Below are 7087 nucleotides of genomic sequence, written 5' to 3' on the forward strand. Positions count from 1 at the left end.
GGACTTGACCTCAAAGGAGAGCAATGAAGATGGCTATGCCCTCTGCCCCATGAGACTCCAGCCAGCTGACCCTTCTCACTCCACTGAGAGCAGTTCCTGCCTTCAACTTCAGGTTAAAGGGTACCCAGGGTCTGCAGCTCGGGATGGAGGGGTGACTCGTAGGCTTCTGGGGCCCAGCAGATGCTGGAATCCTGGTCCTGCCACCTGCTGGCTGGGTCGCTCTGGCCCAGCTTGCAGATGCTTTCTCATATCTAAAGTGAGAAGCCTCTCAGGGCTGTTCGAGGGTTAAATATGCCCCCGTGTTGTAAGTCAAAGTGCCTGGCGTATCGCAGCTCCTCGGTGCGTGTGTTTCCTGTGCATTTTTTAGTGGTTCCTGGACAGCCTGTGGTGATGCCCAGTGCGTTCCCTGTGGCGGGCACCCTGTAACCCAGTGCTCATTCCCCCCTTGTCTGGCCCCCAGGCTCAGCACTTATCTGCACCAGCACCTCTAATGCTGATGCCCAGGCCCCTGCCTGGGTCATGCGTGACCTGGGGTGGGCAGGGTGCACCAAACAGAAAGCCGGAAATCCAAAACCCCAGACCAAGCTCTGCCCCCGACTCGAACTTCTGGCCAAGACACTTTACTTTGTTTCTAAACCTCAGCTGGAAAAACGGACACTCCAGCACTTATCCTGCCTTACGGACACTCCAGCACTTATCCTGCCTTACGGACACTCCAGCACTTATCCTGCCTTACGGACACTCCAGCACTTATCCTGCCTTCATCATGGACATGTGGCCAGGTTCCCAGATGCCCTTTGAAACCTGGTTTTGTCCAAAGTGGTTCCAAGGGTCTGCACTCTGGAGCCAGGACTCTCTGGGTCTGAGCCCTCACCACTTCCTAGCTGTGTGACTGCTGGCAGGTTCGTCTGACTCCATGCTCTCAACTGACCTTGGGGGCGATTGTAGTCCCGGCCTCCCATCTGGTGGTTGTGTACGCCGAACGGTAACTGGTAATGCATACAGAACATTTAGGGTTGACTCTGGTGTGTAATCAGTGCTAATTACCTCCTCCTAGAAGATTGTGTCTGCAGAAGGCACTGGCACCCCACTCCAGTACTCTTGCCTGGAAAATCTCAGAGCCGGGGGAGCCTGGTGGGCTGCAGTCCGTGGAGCTGCTAAGAGTGGGACATGACTGAGCGACTTCCCGTTCACTTTTCACTTTCATGCATTGGAGAAGGAAATGGCAACCCCCTCCAGTGTTCTTGCCTGGAGAATCCCAGGGACGGGGGAGCCTGGTGGGCTGCTGTCCATGGGGTCACACAGTCAGACACGACTGAAGCGACTTAGCAGCAGCAGCAGCAGAAGGTTGTGTCTTCAGACCTTTCCTGTTTACCTGACGCTAAACCGTCAGTACTAACCCATTGCCCTCATTTCTTTTCCTCACTGGATGCTGGGCGTGGCCCTGCATCCCAGTTCCTGGCCCCTCCCATGTGCCAAGGGCTGCCCATAGTTGGTGCCAACAGAGTCTGCTTGGAGGAGCTTCCCAGGAATGTGGCTTTATGGTGCTGCTCATCCAGTGATGTTTTTAAAAAGGGAAAGAGAAAAAGAAAGGAAGGGAAGGGAGGAAGGAAGAGAAAAGAGATGAGGGTGGCCTGGGAGTCTGGGGTCTGCTTTAGGATGCAGGTGGGTTTGTGAATGGGAGTGAGAGGGTATCACTTAAGTCTTTTAAGTGCAGAGTTCTAGAAAGATTCCAGCTGTGTCCACTGGGTCTGTATGGAAAGTACAGATGCTTTCCTTTCCTGTTCTCACCTACCTGCTTCACCTGTCTACCTTTCGGTGGAGGCAGCTGGAAAGGCATTTCTGGCCCGCAGAGCAACACTCTGCTTTGTTATCCCCAAGTGGGTTTTGGTGCCTTTAACCTTGGAAGAGCACTCATTGGATGAGGTGTTTCTCTGCTGGGTGGTGTTAGAGACCACGATTCTAAGGAGCAGGCCCGGCTGCTGTAGCCTGGCGAGGGCATGGTCTGCATCACAGTAAAGGAGGGGCTGATGAATGAGCGCCTGTGATGGCCAGGCTGTGCCTGTACAAGAACCCTGCCAGGTAGGGCTCACATCCCATTTCACAGAGGGGGAAACTGGCACTCAGAGGGGTTAAGTGGGCAAGAGGCTGAATTGGAATATAGACCAGGCCTGTCTTCTCTCCTGTCCATCCAGCTCTTTTAGAGGATTGTGCATGTGTTAGTCACTCAGTCCTAACTCTTTGGGACACCATGGACTGTGGTCACCAGTTTCCTCTGTCCATGGGATTCTCCAGGCAAGAATACTGGAGTGGGTTGCCATTCCCTTCTCCAGGGGATCTTCCCAATCCAGGGATTGAACCCAGGTCTCCTATGTTGCAGGCAGATTCTTTACCATCTGAGCCACCAGGGAAGCCCTGAGGATTGGGGTGGGGGGGGGGCGGTGCTGTCAACTTTAATGGTTTGCAGGTCTGAGGAGCCCCAGGCCACATGCTCGGTAAGTGGGATGAGGCTCCAGGAGGCTGGAGCAACCTGTCCAGTGTGAGTGACAGTGGTCAACCCAGTCTGCCCTCAGTGCTTCTGTGGGGTTTGGTGTGGAGGTCACGGATCTTCGGTGGCCAAGGCTACAGTCTTTATGGGAACCTGAAGCACAAGCTCACCAAGTCAAAGGCGAGGTTTACGGAGATGTGACAGAGGCAGGAGTGTCCCTGTGTGGACCTTACATGTCAGTCGCCTTGCATGTATCTGCTCCAGGGCCCACCTTCCCAGGCAAGGAACAGAGTAAAGTGTAACATTCTGGGATGACCACACCGCCTGTCCCTGACGAAACAGACACCAGAGTTGGGAGGGGCCCTGCGGTCACCGAGGCTGCCCTCTGCCTCTTGGCAGGGCAGTACTTGGGGTGCTCTAGATCCCAGGCCTGTGCCACCCTGAAGATTCTTCCAGACTGAGTCCCGGAGCCCCAGGGAGACTGAGGTGCCTCAGTCCTGCTCTTCTTCTGTATCAGCCATGTGTCCCCAGTGTGCCTCCCACACAGCTCACTCTGGCAGAAGACATGGGGCCTCTTCCCCAGCAGTCTCACCTGACAGCCTCCATCTCTGCTACTCTGGCCCCGGTCCTGCTCCCTGGAGTTCAATGAGGGCATGATGTCTGACACCCCTGAACTTCTAAGTCCTTCTTACTTCCTTCTAAGACTCTTACACAGGTCTTAACTGGGGATCCCCAGATGGAATGAGAGGCTCAAGGAACCCTGAGATCATAGTCAGAAGTTGGGATGCTTCCCGTGGACCAAGGGACCATAGCTTCCGTCAGATTGTCAAAGGGGCCGTGTCGTAAGCTTTCAGAGGCCCTGGGACCAGACTACAATGACCTGTCCTAACATATTGTCCCTAGATGGGCACAGTGCTGAAGGGTGGGACTCTGGAGCCAGACTGCCTGATTCTGAATTGTGACTCTCTCTCTCTTATTAGTGATTTGAGGCAGGTTTCTTAACCTCTCTGCTTTCTTATCTGCAAAAGAGGTCGAGTTGACAGACTACCTATCCTCATGTGGTTGTCATGAAGATTAATCCACACAAAGCTCTTCATCTGTGTTAAAACTGTTAATTCTGCCCATCGCCCTGTGAAGTTGGCAGTTCGGGTGATCCTCGCCTCTCTTCTGATGAGGAGGAAATGGTGGAGACTGTAACTCAGGGACAGAGCCTCTGCCTACAGACGCAGCAGGCCCCACTGGCCAGCCCTTGAGATCCCTGCAGAGAGGAAGTTAGGACAATGCCCTTGGAGGTGGGAGGGTTCCCTTTAGAGAAGCTGGGGAATAAACTGGATCTGCCAACAGTTTCAGTCACAGGACACAGGAGGCTGGAAGTGGCTTGAGTCAGAAGCTATATACCTGAATGGGCTTGCCTGACATCCCGACCTGCGAACATCTTCACAATGGCCTCCCTGAGGTCCCCCTGTCTAGTCTGATTTCCAGAGAAATAGAAGAGCTACCATTTATCAAGCATTATGAGCCAAGCATGTTAACACATAATCTTAATCCATTCAATCACACTATAAGGAAGTATTATTATCCCAATTTTATTGGGGCCAAAACTAAGATTTAGACATAGCTGCTAAGTGGCAGAGCTGTGATTCAAAGCCAGGTCTGTCTGACTGCAGGACTCCAGCTCCTAACGATTATGACAGCAGCAGTTTGCATCAGAGTCACTGGAGCGCTTGACAAAGTGCAGACCTCTGTACCCACCCACAGGGATTCTGATTTTTCAGGTCTGGGGTGGGACATGAGCATGCGCATTTTTTAACAAGTTCCCAGGTGGTGCTGATGCTGCTGGTCAGGGAGTCCCACTCGGAGAACCAAGGTGCTGGACCACCAGAGATGGGTGAGGGGCTGTTAGGAGCTCACACGTGCCCTGAACTAAGAGAAAGCAAGGGCTCCATCTGCTCCAGTTCCAGTCAAGTGAAGGCTCAGGACTGAAAAGTCTTTCAAGAAGCGAGTACGCTGTGGACACTCTACGTCATTCCTTAAAACGATCACAGATCTGGGGCAGAGACTGCATTTAAGTGCCAAGCTCATCTGTGGTTCAGAAGGTAAAGAATCTACCTGCAGTGCTCGAGACTGGGGTTCAATTCCTGTGTTGGGAAGATCCCCTGGAGAAGGGAATGGCAACCCACTGCCGTATTCTTGCCTGGAGAATTCCATGGTCAGAGGAACCTGGTGAGCTACCATCCATGGGGTCGCAAAGAGTTGGACACGACTGAGTGACTCAACACTTCCATCTTCTCCACCAGCCCCCAAGGTTGGCACCCCGTGGCTTTACGCATGGCTGCATCTTTCCCACCTGCCTCCTTCAGCATCAATATTCAGGAGGAAGGAGGGAGTGAGAACAGGTAGGGCCTGAGGGCCCAGCCCACCGCTTGCAGTTGGCAGGTTAGAAGGAGCTGTGGTCTCACTCCCTCTGGGGCACCCTGGGGAGCGGTGGGGTGGGGGTGCTGGGCCACCTCCTGCCAGGGATGGGGTCACACCTCCTACCTGTTCTCGGGTGCTCATTAGCTGCTGAGGTGGTGTTAACGGTTTCTCATTTTGCTGAGTCTTTGCTGAGACTCAAAAAGGGAAATGAGCCATTACCAAACAGCAGTCCTTTTTGAAACAGAAACTGAACTGACTGCATTTTCTAATAACATCTTATGAGCTCCAAATGCAGAAATCTGGCCTGCCTTTATTAGAGTTGCCTTTCAGAAGTCATCCCTGGCTCGCCTTCTGCTCACACAGTTCTGTGAAGGGGGATGCGGAGGATCATCTGCCAAATTGTGCCAGCCTGTTGTGAGGATATCAGGAAATTTCCCTCTCCTTGCTTTTTGCTGCTCCAGAACCTCAGGCTCTGCCCTGATGGGTAAGGACTAGTCAGCTCAATTCTTGAAATAGAGAGCCAGGGTGCTGATCTCACATTCAGGGGACTTTGAGCAAGTCACTAACCTCTCCGAGCCTTAGTGTGCTTACCTGCAAAATGGGGATATTAATCTTGCATATCTTAAAATCCTGATCAGGTCAGAGTACCCTATAAACTGCAAAAGGTATACATAATATTTGCTCTCATTATTATTCTAAAACTACTGTAGGTTCATTTGTACCCCATCCCATGGGGCAAGGTATCTGCAGACCCAAGGGGACCTGACAGCAGAGAGGTCACACCTCTTCCCCCTCTGGACCGTCCTCTGGGCACCCAGGATCTCTTGCCTAAATAGGCTCAAAGTGCAACCTGGGCAGGCTCTTTACTCAGTCTATCCCTCAAGGGCAGAGTGCTTGAGGACCTTCTAGACTCAAGGGCTGGCTGTGTGCAAGTGGTGCTGGGTTGGGACATATGAGTTGGGGTATCCACAATTGTGCATAGAAGACCTCTCCAGGTGTGGGACTGAGCCACCACATTCCAGAGTCAGAGAATCCCAGGTTCCATAAAGGTGTATGTGTCAAGGCAAGCAGGAGAATACATTGCTACCCGATTATAACTAACATATTGAGATACAAGATGTATGAGCCTCCATTTGTAGTCTTGCCCGGGGGCCCACAGATGTTCCTTTTTATTACTAGAAGTTTGAATTCCACTTTCTTTGAGTCAGGTCAACCTCTTATTTTCCTCTTTGAGTCTGTCCTCCTATTTCCTTTTCTCTGTCTTCCTAAATATTCAAAGCTGTGCCTTACTTGGAAATGTAGCCAGGACTAGTGGAAATTCATTTGAGATTCCAGGGGCCCTCTTTCTTCTCCTCTTCAAACCATCTCTCACCCCCTAGAGACACACAGGGCAGACTGTGGGCAGGGTCTTCTAAGCAGTATCCAGACAGTGGGTGTCTGTACTACTTTAGAGTATGAAGATAGAGCTCCATGCTGCTGCCACCATGGGGTTTAAATGATGGGGACTAAATGATGCTAAAAATAAGCCATGGGCTCCATCCTGGGGTGTGGGGGAGGCCCAAGAAGCCTAGAATTTTGTACAAAGAGCAACTATAGGAAGAATGGTGCTGCCTCGTCCTCCCATCTCTGTTTTGCAAGAATGCAGGTCCTCAGTGGCAGAAGCAGGGGAGGATCTGGCTGGTGAGAGGAAGCAGACCTCAGCTTCATGCCCCATCAGGTTCCCCTACCTCTTCCATGGCCTGGTGTCATGACCCACATTTTGTTCCATATAAAACCCTTTCCCAGTGACTCCTTTCCTATTCAGACACCCTTTGACAATGCAGACTCTGATCCGGAGGTAGGGTTGCTTGCCTCTGAAGTTAAGTCTCCCTGGTCCAGACAGGAAGAGCTGCTCCTTCTCCTTACCTTCTGAGATCCTGGGAAGATGCAGACAGTGGTCAAACAGCTTTTTGTGCACATCAAGTTCTGTCCATCTCACCTGTGCCTGAGATGTTTATATGTAGAGGAGGAAGGACATGGGAAGAAAAGACTTATAGTGGACCCACTAGGAGGTGTCTCCTGCTCCCCACCTGCCCCACAGACCTTCAAAGAATCAGACCGAATTCTGGCTATTAGACACCTCCAAGGACTGTCTGGCCACTGTTTTTTCCAAGTGTTGAGAGTGAACTATTGGTATTGTGCTGG

Source organism: Ovis aries, chromosome 25, assembly GCF_016772045.2.
Source record: "Ovis aries strain OAR_USU_Benz2616 breed Rambouillet chromosome 25, ARS-UI_Ramb_v3.0, whole genome shotgun sequence".
Classification (NCBI taxonomy): Eukaryota; Metazoa; Chordata; class Mammalia; order Artiodactyla; family Bovidae; genus Ovis; species Ovis aries.